The sequence below is a fragment of the Mesoplodon bidens genome (assembly GCF_964165515.1).
Source record: "Mesoplodon bidens genome assembly, chromosome: 2".
Taxonomy (NCBI): Eukaryota; Metazoa; Chordata; class Mammalia; order Artiodactyla; family Ziphiidae; genus Mesoplodon; species Mesoplodon bidens.
Window position 1 is genome coordinate 84,722,768 of NC_138177.1, and position 16,078 is coordinate 84,738,845.

At 35.1% G+C, this 16,078-nt stretch overlaps 1 pseudogene across 1 annotated transcript; it reads right to left on the minus strand.

Annotated features, from left to right (window-relative positions):
- Window positions 1-313: 313 nt before the first annotated feature.
- On the minus strand, window positions 314-11,270 carry LOC308630076 (bile acid receptor-like; annotated as a pseudogene). Its single transcript has 9 exons — window positions 11,207-11,270; window positions 9,022-9,384; window positions 6,648-6,788; window positions 5,832-5,974; window positions 5,633-5,737; window positions 5,397-5,496; window positions 4,407-4,538; window positions 3,618-3,729; window positions 314-676 (listed from the first exon to the last, which is right to left on the minus strand). The product of its transcript is annotated as a bile acid receptor-like (transcript).
- Between the last annotated feature and the right edge of the window lie 4,808 nt (window positions 11,271-16,078).

Here is a 16,078-nt window from a genome sequence, read left to right on the forward strand (position 1 = left end):
TCCTTATCCATCAATCTAGCCTTAAAGAGGTTCACAACTGCTTTTATTCTGATTACAACTGTTTCCACTAAATAATCTCTTTTATGTCTTCAAATAATATATATATTTTCATTCAATTTTCTACTAAATGAAAAAAAGGAGAGTTTCTTCAGGTAAGAACTCTATTTAGTACTACTCCTTTCTGAACGAACCGTGCAGTAACAATAACCATTGCTTCTTTGGGGACGAATCTTGAAAAGGATACTAGATTTCCCTCTAGTGGTGATCCTATATTCCACAAAATTTGATGAGCCCTTGATGATGTCCATTTTATGGCGATATATTCGTAACAGCAATTCTGTTCATGTTTTTCAAATCAGTATCCTGTGATCATAGCATAAACAATCTAGATTTAGGAAGTTTAAGACAAACTGCAACATTCTAAAATTTCATCAAAGTGAATACAAATTCCATTTCTCAGAGAGTAAACTAGCCAATTCGGAGTCCTTTGTTTTCCAAATGCTAAGTATTTCTGAGTAGTTGTGATTCAGTGTTCTCAGTTCAGTGAGCCTCCCTATGAGATGAGCAAAATGCTATAGGTCTTCTGGATGATAAATTTTTGAATATTTGTACAAAATTTGTAAAACTGGTTCTTGTAAATTTTCCACATGTTGCTTATTTGTAATGCATGGATGATCTGAAAAACATTATCACATATATCTTAATGAATATTGGAAAACGGTAGAAGATAATGAATTAATTTAAAACAATACAGTTTTAAATAATAAAAATAAAAAATATTTACTGAACCTTTAATATATGTCAGATTTTATGACAGGTAACTTGCTTCTATGCAATGTTTTATTTAATCTTCATAATACTCTATGAAGAGTATTTCTTAATGATCAGACAGCATTCACTCATCCAGTCATTGTGCTAGAGATACAGCAGTGAACAGAGACTAAATTTCCTGCCCTGATTGAGCTTATTTTTTGGGTCTGGGAGGAGTAGGGGAGGAAAGAGACATATACACATTTTTTAAATAAAAATATATGACAACAATAAGCGAGAGTACGGGATAAGAATTGGGGGAGGGGGCAGTAGCTATTTTTAAAAGGGTAATCAGAGATAAGATGACATTTAGCAGAGATCCAGGATGGTGAAGAAGGAGCCATGAAACTATCTAGGAAAGAACTTTCCAAGCAGAAGATTTGTCAAGTACAGTAGAAGCTGTGGAAGGAGTCTGCTTGAAATTTACAGGCAACATATGCATCAAAAGCAGTGTGGCTGTGGTGGTGTGAGCAAAAGGAATAGTAATAGACACTGATAGAAAGAATTTTGGCTTTAAACTGTGTAAAATAAAAAGCCATTATAGGGTTATGAGCAGAGGAATGACATAATCTGGCTTATGTTGTCAAAGAATCACTCTGGCTACTGTATAAAGAATAGACCCTAGGAAGGCAAAGGCAAAAACAGGAAAGTGAGTTAGTAGTTTTATTAGGATGGCAGGGACAGAGACAGTAAGAAGTGGTTGAGTTCTGGATCTATTTTGAGGCTATAGCCAACAAGACTTGTTGCATATTTGATAATGGGTATAAGAGAAAAAGAAGTGAAGGATGACTTCAAGAATTTTGGCTTATACAACTTGAAGGATGGAGATGCCATTTAGTAGAGATGGAGGAAGAATATAGGAGAATCAGGGGGCAATCAGGAGTTCACATTCAGACATGTTAAATTTTATATGCCTACTAAACATCCAAATTGAAATCTTGAGTAGGCTGTTTAATGGAGCTTAGGATAGCAGTCCAGGTTGGTATATAATGTGGGAGTTGTCAGCCTCTAGATGTCATTTAAAGCCATGAGATAAGATGAAATTTCAAAGGAAGTGCACATAGGAAAAAAGAGAACTGAGTCCTGGGACATTTTAACATTTATCAGTGTGGGAGATGAGGGGGAATTAACAAAGGAGACAGAAAGAGCAGGAACTGAGGAGGAAAACCAAGAGAGTGAAATGTCCTGGAAATCAAGTGAAAAAAAAAATCATGTCAAGAAGGAGGGAGTGATCAACTGAAACCAAATGTTAAGTGTTCTAAGAAAGAGGGAGTGATCTGCTCTGTCAAATGTAGCTCACGGGTCAAGTAAGATGAAGACTAAGAATTGACCACTGGAATCTGCAATGCCAAATTACTGAAGATTTTGATAAGTTATGGTGGAAGGGAAAGGAGGGGACAAAATCTGACTGCACTGGATTCAGAAGTAAATGAGAAGAGAGAAATGGAGGCAGGAGTATAGACAACTCTTAATTTTTTTTTTTCTATAATGTGGAACAGAGAAAGAGGAGAATAGCTGAAAGGGGATTTGAGGTAAGGGCAGACACTATAAAACTCTTAGAGGAAAACATAGGCAGAACACTCTATGACATAAATCACAGCAAGATCCTTTTGGACCCACCTCCAAGAGAAATGGAAATAAAAACAAAAATAAACACATGGGACCTAATGAAACTTCAAAGTTTTGCACAGCAAAGGAAACCATAAACACGATGAAAAGACAACCCTCAGAATGGCAGAAAATATTTGCAAACGAAGCAACTGACAAAGGATTAATCTCCAAAATATACAAGCAGTTCATGAAGCTCAATATCAAAAAAACAAACAACCCAATCCAAAAATGGGCAGAAGACCTAAGTAGACACTTCTCCAAAGAAGATATACATACAGCCACTATGGAATACAGTATGGATGTTCCTTAAAAAAATAAAAATAGAACTACCATATGACCCAGCAATCCCATTACCGGGCATACACCCTGAGAAAACCATAATTCAAAAAGAGTCATGTACCAAAATGTTCATTGCAGCAATATTTACAATAGCCCGGACATGGAAGCAACCTAAATGTCCATCAACAGATGAATGGATAAAGAAGATGTGGCACATATATACAATGGAATTTTACTCAGCCATAAAAGGAAACGAAATTGAGTTATTTGTAGTAAGGTGGATGGACCTAGACTCTGTCATACAGAGTGAAGTAAGTCAGAAAGAGAAAAACAAATACCATATGCTACCACGTATATATGGAAACTAAAAAATAAATGGTTCTGAAGAACCTAGGGGCAGGACAAGAATAAAGACACAGATGTAGAGAACAGACTTGAGGACACGGGGAGGGGGAAGGGCAAGCTGGGACGAAGTGAGAGAGTGGCATGGACATATATACACTACCAAATGTAAAATAAGATAGCTAGTGGGAAGCAGCCGCATAGCACAGGGAGATCATCTCAGTGCCTTGTGACCTCCTAGAGGGGTGGGATAGGGAGGATGGGAGGGAGATGCAAGAGGGAGGGGATATGGGGATATATGTATATGTATAGCTGATTCACTTTGTTATAAAAGCAGAAACTAACACGCCATTGGAAAGCAATTATACTCCAATAAAGATGTATTTTTAAAAAGGCATTTTTTTAAGATGCAAGAAATTACAGCATGTTTGTAAGCTGAAGGGAATGCCTTTATAGAGAAGGCTATTTTGATGAAAATTGGTACATTTGGAATCAATGAGTAATAAAATAACCACAATCTTCATGATTTCATTGCCAAACTTAATCCAAATTTTTACTGCTAAATAGTTTTTTACCTGAAAAAAACACTGTTGTGGCTGCAAGCAGAGCATATTCACTATTAGTTATACTAAGCTCACTCATTCTTCTACAGAAGTAATAGTGTAGTAATAAATTCTTCAGCAATACCTAAAAAGATTAATATCAAATGTATTTTCATCAGAACACAGTGCAGAGTCATATTGTCATTATCATATTTTCTCAAAGCAGTACAAGAAAATGAAACATGTCTGACAAATTTTTTCCATCCAATACAATATTTTGTATTATATATAATATTAACTGTCAGCATAGCCGAAGGACAATCTTCATCGCAAAATGTTTCCATAGAATAAATAGCACTTCTATCACGACTTTGATCATGACAATTCAGTGAATGATCTGATATTTTCATAGTACCTAGTTAAGGGAAAAACTATAAAGTCTGATTTTTTAAAATCTTTATTCAGATAGTAAAGTCAATCTCTCTAACCTCTGTTAAACAGGAAACGTTCCCAACAAATGGTAACTTTATAATTTTTATTACTGACACATGAATCTAGAATACTAGTTCATGCTTTATATAAACATTATATAGAATACCCTCCAAAAATGTGTTTTCTATGATACTATATAAGAAGAATGGCTTTCTTTAAAAGAAAAACAAAGGCTAGAACAATGAATTGGAAAACTATAAACCACTATTATGAAGTACTTATTTGTACACTAACTAGTACAATAAAAATAAAATAAAAAATAGCTCAATGTTATATAATCTGTTGCTAAATTTAATAGTAACTATTAACATTAAGATTGAGTTAGTTGACCTTTTTTGCTTTCAGAAGTTGATGAAAGACATTCTTTTTGACTGTAAATTTGGGCCACATGAAGGAACATCACTTCAGTTTTTGATCCCTTCTGTAATGCAGTCTGATCCTCACTGGTCAAATTTTCAAATCCTTTACGAAAAGATCACATAATTGTTTGAAGTAAATAATGAAAAGATAATTTTCAGGTATAGGATTTAACTTTTTTTTTTTTTTTGCGGTACGCGGGCCTCTCACTGTTGTGGCCTCTCCCGTTGCGGAGCACAGGCTCCGGACGCGCAGGCTCAGCGGCCATGGCTCATGGGCCCAGCCACTCTGCGGCATGTGGGATCTTCCCGGACCAGGGCACGAACCCGTGTCCCCTGCATCGGCAGGTGGACTCTTAACCACTGAGCCACCAGGGAAGCCCAGGATTTAACATTTTTATATTATTTACTAATGATATGAATCTTAACTGTTCCCTTAGAATAATTATGATTCCACATGGTACTATTTTGGGGCACTTTCATCAGAACCAGGTAATAATAATTTCCTATGGCAAGAGCAAATTTAACATAGTTGGTTTAGTGTTGAAGAATTTATTTTCACAGAGAGTTACCTGTGCACGTAACTAGATAGCTAAGTTTTGGCCAACAGTGGCTTCACCTTTTTTTTTTTTTTTTTAGTATGGTACAGGGAATTTTGTTTCCTGTTTTATCTAAAAAACAAAAACAATTTATTTCCCAAAATAAAAATAAAACATACAACCAATCATAGTCTGTCTTAACTCAGTCTTTGAAGTCACTTGAATAATGTTTTAAAATATTTATATTTTCATCCAACTGACTGATTAAAGCAAACAAAGTAAACATGTTTTTAAATTTAGAAGCAGTTTTGGTAGAAAAATAGAGGGTTTTGTTTTCTTAAAATGCCACCTTCCTTTAAAACAAGGAACTTTTTAAAAATTACGTATTAAATTACTTTAATTTTTTCCAAAGATAAAGTGATTACCCCGGAGTCTCTTGGTGAAATCCATTAACCTCTGTACATGTAGGACAACTGTCTCTGAGAGTCGCAAGAAGATCAGTTCAGGATTTGCATATCCCTGCAGCTAACCAACAAAAAGAAATAAGATTAATAATTTTTTTCTTTCAAATAACTGTTTAAATTTTACAGTTTTCTGATTTTGCTGTTATTTTCTAACATAATTAATTACAAATTATTTCTTGCCAGTAATGAACACATACAAATCTTTCTGTTTCTTCTAATGGAATTGTATATTTTTGATGAGCGGCCACAATGTTGTTAATGAGCTGATGTTCCTCTTGAGTTAGTTCCATCCTTTCCTGAATCTGTAAGAAAATAGAGGGGGAAAACTATAATGCATACCTATTAAACAAGACATCATCATTAAAGAAACAAGAAATTTTTTAAGGAGAGTCTTGCCACTTTTCCAGATCTAGTGGTAGGTGACACAAGCTTGTTGTTTACCCGTTCCTCTTCCACTTTGATGTTAGAGTAAAAATTATTCTTCTGCTTAAAGTTCTTTCGAAGCCTCTTTGATCTGCATTGGATTTCTGTGAGCAAACCTGTGATATTACAAAATTCACATAAAATATTTTGGGTACAACAAATAACATTATAGGATTTGATGAAAATTGTCTTACATTGTACACATATGTGATCATGAACTTGCCTTTTCACAAAGAACCTTTCTTTTTTGGTAAGCATGTACAACAGCAGTTAAATTTACATTACTTACTTCTTTTCCTTCCACAACTACCTGTCTACTTAAAACTACACAGTCATCCTAGACATAAATTAAAAATTAATTTTCCATCTCCAAATTATAAATTTAGACCTTTTTATGTTAGAGAAATTTCCACATTAATTATATCTTGGAAGCAACAGAATGTTAATTGGTACATTGAAGGGAAACCACTAATTTAAAATTCTGCTTTTTGTAGTTGAATTATATAACTTTAGGTTAAGTAATATAAAAATACAAGGATTTCCAATTAAGAAGAAAATATGATTATTACCAAAGTTAGAGCAATATAGTATAGAACAGATTTTATGGAAATAATTACCTAGATTGGTAACTGGCTATTCTAATTTAGCAGTTGCTGGAGAAATAGCTTAAATCCAGACAAATATGTTATGTTCAAATATGTTCAAAATAACTTGAAGAACATAAGTTCCTAGTAAGGTAAGAAAAACTAAAATCCCCCTAAAAAAAAAATAAAACACAATGGCACTTACATTCTTCCAACATTCCTACTGCCTTGCACTTTTTTAGTCTGCACTCTTGACATTTTCTACGCATGTACATGTCCATTTCACAGTGACCACCATTCTTGCAATGATATACTTCATTTTTGGTGATGCTACATCGAAAAAACCCTAATAACAAAGGAGAGTGTTTAAATTTTTACTATTAGGTATTTTTAGTTACTTGTTTTTAACCTTCATAGTAAAAGTAATCAAGTTAACTAAATTATTTCAATAAAATGTTTTTTCCCTCAGTAAGAAGGTTTGGTTTAATATACATTTATCTGGATAATTGTTTTAATCCTCTCCTATTTGATATATCTTATTCCATGGTTGTTCCTGTCAATAATCTATCTGGAAATTAAACTAAATAACCCCAACACATTAAAACAACTCTCTATTTTCTATGGTTATAATATACCATCTAAAAGCATTTTAGGGGCCTCCCTGGTGGCGCAGTGGTTGAGAGTCCGCCTGCCGATGCAGGGGATACGGGTTCATGCCCCGGTCTGGGAGGATCCCATATGCCGCGGAGCGGCTGGGCCCGTGAGCCATGGCCGCTGGGCCTGCGCGTCCGGAGCCTGTGCTCCGCAACGGGAGAGGCCACAACAGTGAGAGGCCCGCATACCGCAAAAAGAGAAAAAAAAAAAAAAAAAAATTTAAAAGCATTTTAAAACTATATTTTACAGAATATCAAGATTCCATGACACATCTCTCAAGGTTCCCTAGAAGGAATATGTGCTCAAGTAAAATAAAACTATAAGGAAACCTCTCTTTTTCTCGCCTCACATTTCTACCTCAACTCATAAAGGAAGAGATAATTCTTCCAAACTTACTCCTCTGTCCTTCTTCCTTTTTAGCACTTCCCTAGATGAGAACATATTGCTAATTTATTTAGTCCAAGACATTGAATGGGCTGTTTTGTGTGTGTGTGTGTGTGTGTGTGTGCATGCTGGGGAGAGGTGTAGAGATTCTACATTTTCCTAAATCCATGCATAGCAGTCTCTCCCCATTTCCTGTTTCATTTCCCATTCCTGTACAATGATCCCTGCTATCTTCCTCTTATTCCATTCCAAGCAGTGAAGTTGACAAAGTTAGTCAATACCCCAATTAGAAGCCTGCCATACTCTTTCTGTAGACACGCTTGAGAGTGGGAGTTTCATGACTTAGATTCAGCAAAGGGAATAGAAAGCTCAGCTTAGGTTTCTGAACTATGCCTCATTCTTCAACTTAGTTTTAACAGCAAGGCCCTGCATTTTAAGAATAAGCAAATACTGGCCCAGCTATTCTACTCATAAAGCTGGTACCTCCTTTCCCTTAGTCTTCGTTTGGCTATTTTTTGTGTGGGGTGAGTGTGAGATTCTGACAATAAGATTTCACATTGAACTTCTAGACATGTTTACCTAGTGCTGTATTGATCTAATCATTTCCAGGTTCTGCCCCAATATTTCATTTGTGAATTTTAAAAATGCAAAAGTGTTTCAAAACATCAAAACTTCATCAAGGACTATTTTACTCCTTACTCCATGCCAATATCAATGATGATCTTCAGTGGTAGACCTCCCATTTGTTTTCAAAAAAGCATTCCTGGGACTTCCCTGGTGGTCCCGTGGTAAAGAATCTGCCTTCCAATTCAGGGGACACGGGTTCGATCCCTGGTTGGGGAACTAAGATCCCACATGCCGCGGGGCAACTAAGCCCGCCCACCTCAACCAGAGAGGCCGCGTGCCTCGAACTCCAGGGTCCACGTGCTCTGGAGCCCAAGCACCACAACTAGAGAGAGAAAACCCACATGCCACAACTAGAGAGAAGCCCATGCACCACAACAAATAGCCCACGCAACGCACCAAAGTCCTGCAGGCCGCAGTGGAGATCCCGCGTGCCACAACTAAGACCCCACACAGCCAAAAATTAAAAAATAAAATAAAATAAATAAATATTTTTTAAAAGCATTTCCAACAAATAGACTTAGATAGAATCTTAGAAGTCATTTAATTGAAATTTCTTCCTAATTCACGAATTATACCAGCCATATGAGATGTAATAGTTAACATTCAGATCTTTTTAAAAGACATTTTTATTCCAACATCAGATTCACCTAGGAACATGCAAACTTTCTGCCACATAAATATTTTGAATTTTATATTTAAATGTAAAAGTCTTCATCAAAATTAAAAAGAAAACCAAATCAAAACTTCATTAAATTCCATTTTCACATCTTTGATCCCACAGATTGATCACTTTAAACATATCAATGGCTCTCCTTGATTTTATGTTTCACATTTTAAAGAGAGTACTCTTACATGCTTAAAATTTCATGACTCTTCAGTGAACACTAGGATTAAAGTTTTAACTTTATCCTTACCTTTGCAACCTTCACAAGTAAGTGCATTGTAATGATATCCTGATGCTTTATCACCGCAAACTACACAGAGTTCTTCCTGTCCCTTAATACGAATGGAAGAATGAGTTATTCTGGACCTTTTTATTCCAGGGTAACCATCTTCAGCATCGTGGGCAACCACGTAGGTGGGTTTATTTAATTCACAGGAAAGAAGTCCATACTCTCCCCCACTGAACGGTGGATCCAAGCTATGAGAGTTGAAATGACTTTGTAAAGACTGGGACTGTAGAGCTGGAGGAAACTGGACAGTAGAATACTGGCAATAAGGTGATTCTTGAAAATCAGTGTTGTACAGCTGATAATTGATTTGTTCTGGCAAAGTATCTAGTTTTATTTAACACACACACACAAAAAAAATGGTGAAAGTCAATTTATTTTTCAAATTTCAAAGAGTTTTACATTCAAAGAACAGAGTTAGTTCAACATGTCCAATACATCCCAGGGACTTGCTGTCCAGCATGAGCAGCAGACAGTAAACTGAATTGCAATGCATGATAAATGCTGCCACCCCAGAAGTATGCAGAGGTTGCTCAGGAGCTCCGAGAAAGGGTTGTTAATGGCTTACATACCAATGCATTCTATTTCCTTAAGTAGAATGAATATTACCCAGAGTTTGAAATGAAAGCTTTTCCCCAGTTTCTGTATTTTCTTTGTTGCAAATAAAATTGTTTTCCGTGCAATCAGATCAGTAAAGAGATGAATTAATAAATTATCCCACCTCCCCCACCAAAAAAAATCAAACTAAAATATAATTATACCAGTTATCTGGTTATTTCAAGCAAAAAATAAATTCTTTAAACTCCCCATTTAATATACCTTAACACTATCCTTCGCCATTTGTAGACCTGATTTAAATTACTAGTTTCTTTTCTGTTTTATTGTCTAGCAATTCAATTATCTGGTGATAAACTTACCTACCCCGGAGGGTGACTATAAGAATGAAATAGGGCTTCTCTGGTGGCGCAGTGGTTGAGAGTCTGCCTGCCGATGCAGGGGACACGGGTTCATGCCCCGGTCCGGGAAGATCCCACATGCCATGGAGCAGGTGGGCCCGTGAGCCGTAGCCGCTGAGCCTGCGTGTCCGGAGCCTGTGCTCCGCAACGGGAGAGGTCATAACAGTGAGAGGCCCGCATACCACAAAAAAAAAAAAAAAAAAAAAAGAATGAAATAAAATGTGATATGCAAAAGCATGTATAAAATACAAAATGATACTTAATGTGTATCTTTATTGTTATTATCAGAAGCTCCCAAACACCAACTTACTTTCTGTTTTCTGGAGGATTACTGAAATCAATCCAGAAAACTGGCTCCAAAGAGACCCAGGAATACTTAGTTGCTCTATGTCTGTATCTAGTAATATTTGTACTTTTCCTGGTGCTGAATCACAAGGTGATTAGACTTACTCTTACCCTCAAAATTCTACCCCCAAGATTGGTAAACAGTATAATTTCTATTAATTCACATAAATTATTTGCAATCTGATAGCATCCAATCCAATGCAAAGTGTTGAATAAATACCAATAACAGGCTGATATAAGAAGAAAATTTATCACTAAAAATAATGTAACTTTTATTTAAAGAAGAGGGCCCTTCTTGGCTGAGTATCAAAAGACTGCAGAGTACTGGCTGATGTTCCATTGGCATGGAAATCAGAGTTCAAAGTATAATATAAAAGAAAACTGCATTTAAAATTCAATTCATATTATAATCTTGGTCTTTTTGGAGAAAAATCCTATTGTCTCTTGCACTCTGTTTTCTATTTCTTTCCCTTTGATAAAAATCTTATATTAAGATTAAAGTTTCAAGTACATTGAAAAACTACTCTGAACTACATTGTCTAAATTGCATGTGAACTAGCTTCAGCTAACCCCTAAAAATAACTTATAGTTTGCATGCTAATTCTATTTTTAAAAATTGAATACAATTTTAGACTACTGTGCTTTTTCTTCTTTACATTTGACTCTGGCTTACAGCATTTTGGTATTTCTGATTTTTGAAAGTAATTATATTCTCTGGTAGGGAGTAATTGAAAGTCTTTGGTTCATTTATTAATTTCTTTTTTAAAAAAAGCCCTCTGATTAACCATAATTCCCACCAAAAACAGAAGGTTTTATTAACTATTATACTGTGGGGTTTTTTTACACACCATAGTACTGCACTGGTTCAGCAAGACAATACCCATCAGATGCAGTGACATAAGTATTGGCCATTCTCTGGTCCAATTTTCACTTCTTCATTAGTAGATGCTAAAATAGAACCTGAAGGAAACAAGAATTTTGTAGACTTTTTGAAAGTATGATTATCAAATCAGTATGATTTGATAAAAGTATAATACTGTTTTTGAAAAATAAAGAATTTAGCAGACTTTATACAAGACATTTATATTTACACTTTAACTGGAAGAATATTGATTTTTCATATCTCTACATACCAAATTATTTAATTCAGACAATTTCTTATTGCTCAGTTCTTTAAAATAACTTAAATCTTGGTAATAATCATTATGGCTCTTGAAAGGGTACCAAGCTTTGGAGTTAGACTTCATACACTGCATTTACCACTTATTTATGGTCATTTTTACACCTCCCTGAACCTTAGTTTCCTCATTTGTAAAGGCGAAAGAATGAAACACACCTAGCCAAGTTATTGGGAGAGTTTAATTAATGTGTTTAAAATCCAGCACAGTTCTTGACTTAAAAACTGAGTCGTATAATTATTATTCTAATAGTTTCTCTAGATCTCAGTGTTCTAAATTTAGATGAATTAGGAAGAAAAATTACACTTTTTCATGAAGGAAATTAAAGAGTAGGAAAAGAATGGCTTTCATAGCACTTTATTTAATCTTCTAAGTCCTTTGTAAATATCTTTCATAGCACTGTGATATGCTAAGCATTAAAACATTAATTTTGGTTCTGCATGACTAATGAAAATAGTTTTTTGATTACTGAAAAAGTGTTTTATTTTTAATAGTAAAGACTAAAAATCATAAGCTATTATGAGGGAAAATTATTCAAAATCTAAGACAATCCCTTATGGGAAAAAAACTATTTTTGTTATTTCCTAGGTAGGAACTCCAAAAATAATGCATCTTTGAATAGACTTAAACAGGAAATCACAGTTAAAGAAATTGGAAATTATTAAAAGAAAATAAAGGTCACTCTAGAGTCCATGACATTTTATAGCTTTATCCTCTCTATTCGAAGGTAAAGACTGTTTTCACCTTTTAAAAGAACCGAAAAAGAAGAAAATGGGTTTTAAAACATACCAAAAGATATACATGACAAACTTCTGAGATAGCTTCTGAGATTATATTGAAAAATCTTTTACTTAGATTTATTTCTCATATGATGAGGTCATGGCAAAGGTTTCTACATTCGTGAAGATGATTAAAATAGTAATATCTCTGAAATTTGTCTCCTGTATTACTTAATAGGCTCTAGCTTCCTTTAAAAGTACTTAAATCTCACAGTCTCCGACAGTCATGTAGAAGAAGTGCTGAATGGAACAGATGAAGCAAAAGTGGTGCCCCCAAATAAGTGCACTTTCAAAATGCAGTTTTCCTTGAAAAGTAAGGACTAAAATCAATAGGATCAGTATTACAACAGGTTAATTGGCTCTCCATATGAAAAGAATTCTAAGTGCTATCGGTTTAATTTGTGTCATACTCTTTAGCAATAATCCTGTTTAGTTCTTTCCAAACTTCTCTTTTGAGTCTCAATTTGATTTTAGAAAATTCCAAATGAATGTGAAAACTTGTAGTTGTTACTCACCCTTCCTTTAAAATTCCTGCTTTTAGCATTAGGCTTCACATAATATTAAATAAATATCTGAAAATTAAAAAGTATTTGGTATTCCTTTTTTTTGCTGAGCAAGATTTCATTTAAGAAATAATATAGAATAAATTAGAGGTAGCACATTAAAACAAAACTGGTAATATCCAGGCAAATACACACAGAAGTATCTTATAACAATGCTGCTGTCAGGGTTCATATCATAAATAACAATGTTCTCAAACCAAGTCCTTCCAATACTGATAAATAAATGCCCCAAAATATTTTCTAAAGCAGAAATGTCTTTATCAGTTTATGGACTACAGGCATACCTCAGAGATACTGCAGGATTGGTTCCAGACCACCAAAATTAAGCAAATATCACAATAAAGCAAGTCACATACATTTTTTTATTTCCCGGTGCATATTAAAAGTTATGTTTATTTTATCCTGTAGTCTACTAAGCATGCAATAGCATTATGTCTTTTAAAAAAATACCTTGTTAAAAATACTTTATTGCTAAAAAAGTAATCATTATCTGAGCCTTTAGCAAGTCATAATTTTTTTGCTGGTGGATGGTCTTGCCTCCATGTTGTCGGCTGCTGACTGATCAGGGTGGTGGCTGCTGAAGATGAAGTTATGAAACTATGAAGTTTCCCTCATCAATTGACTCTTCCTTTCATGAACAATTTCTCTGTAGCATGTACTGCTATTTCATAGCAGTTTACCCACAGTAGAACTTCTTTCAAAATTGAAATCAGTCTTTCAAACCCTGCCTGTGCTTTATCAACTAAGTTTATTTAATATTCTAAATCCTTTGTTGTCATTTCAACAACCTTCATAGCATCTTCACCAGGGATAGAATCCATCTCAAGAAACCACTTTCTTTTCTCATCCATAAGAAGCAACTCCTCATCCATTCACATTTTATCATGAGATTGCAGCAATTCAGTCACATATTCACACCTGACTTCTAATTCTAATTCTCTTGCTATTTCCACCACAACTGCAGTTACTTCCTCCACTGAAGTCTTGAACCCCTCAAAGTCATCTATAAGGGTTGGGATCAACTTCTTCCAAACTTCTCTTAATGTTGATATTTTTACCTCTTCCTATGAATCACGAATGTTCTTTTTTTTTAAGGTGTGTGTGTGTGTTTTTGTTTTTGGCCTCAACGCATAGCATGTGGGATCTTTGTTCCCCAAGTAGGGATCGAACCTGTGCCCCCTGCAGTGGGAGCATGGAGTTTTAACCACTGGACTGCTAGGGAAGTCCCTGAATGTTCTTAATGGCATCTAAAATGGTGAATCCTTACCAGAAGATTTTCAAGCTACTTGGTCCAGATCCATCAGAGGAATCACTAGCTGCAGCAGCTATAGCCTTACAAAATATATTTCTTAAATAATAAGACTTGAAAGTCAAAAGCCATGGGCTGTAGAATGGATGTTGTGTTAGTAGGCATAAAAACAACATTAAACTTACTATTCCTCTCCATTAGAACTCTTGGGTGACCAGGTGCATTGTCAATGAGTGGTAATATTTTTAAAAGAATCTTTTTTTCTGAGCAGTACATTTCAACAGTGGACTTAAAATATTCAGTAAACCATGTTGTAAACAGATGTGCTGTCATCCAGACTTTGTTTTTCCATTTATAGAGCACAGGCAGAGTAGATTTAGCATAATTCTTTAGGGCCCTAGGATTTTCGGAATAGTAACTGAACATTGGCTACAACTTCCAGTCACCAGCTGTATTAGCCCCTAACAGGAGAGTCAGCCTTTCCTTTGGAGCTTTGAAGCCAGGCACTGACTTCTCCTCTCTAGCTATGGAAGTCCTAGATGGCATTTTCTTCCAATGTAAAGTTATTTAATCTACATCTGTTGTTTAGTGTAGCCACCTTCATTCATTACTTAGGTATGTCTTCTGGATAACTTGCTGCAGCTTCTTCATCAGCACTTGCTGCTTCACCTTGCACTTTTACGTTATGGAGATGGCTTCTTTCCTTAAACATCATTAACCCACCTCTGCTAGCTTCAAACTTTTCTCCTGAAGCCTCCTCATCAATCTCAGCCTTCATAGAATTGAAGAGAGTTAGGGCCTTGCTCTGGATTAGGCTTTGGCTTGAAGGAATATTGTGGCTGGTTTGATCTTACATCCAGACCACTAAAACTTTCTCCATATCAGCAATAGGGCTGTTCCACTTTCTTATCGTTTGTGTGTTCACTGGGGAATCACCTTTAATTTCCTTCAAGAACGTTTCCTTTGCACTCATAATTTGGCTAACTGTTTGGCATAAGAGGACTAACTTTTGACCTATCACAGCTTTTAACATGCCTTCCTCACTATGCATAATCATTTCTAGCTTTTGATTTAAAGTGAGAGACATGAGACTCTTCTTTCACTTGAACACTTAGAGGTCATTGTAGGGTTATTCAGTGGCCTAATTTCAATATAGTTGTGCCTCAGAGAATAGGGAGGCCTAAGGAGAAGGAGAGAGATGGGAACCAGGCAGTTAGTGGAGCAGTCAGAACACGCAGCATTTATCGATTAAGTTCACTTTATACGGGTGTGGGTTCATGGTGCCCCAAAACAATTACAATGGTAACATCAGAAATCAATGATCACAGATCACCATAACAAATATAATAATAATGAAAAAGTTTGAAATATTAAGAAAATTACCAAAATGTGACACAGAGACACAAAGTGAGCCAACTGCTGTTGGAAAAAATGGTGTCACTAGACTTGCTCAGTGCAGGGTCGCCACAAAACTTCAATTGGTAAAAAACCCAGTATGTGCAAAGCGCAACAGAGCAAAGTGCAGTAAAATGAGGTATGCTTGTAGTTATAATCCAGGGCATATATGGGATACAAACATAAATAGGCCATTGATTAAAATATGCCTTTTAAAATATGAAGTATTTCTCTCTTTTATATGCTTATAGTAATAGTTGCATTATTTTCAACATAAAATGTTCACTAATTAAATTTGTCTTCAGACTTCTAAATGTCTAACAGAAGTGTTATAATATGTATGCATGGTAAAACAAATTTTCAGAAATAATATACTTATAAAATTAGCTTAAAACAAATTATTAATAACGTAGAGAGAGGTATGTAATCAAAAACTTCCTATCCTATTAAAGTAAAGAGAAAAATTACAGTGGTCTTGGAATGATTCTGTTTCATTACCTTCCTAGTAAATATATATTTAAAGAGAAAATAACTTAGTTAAGAGAGGAGATTTTGT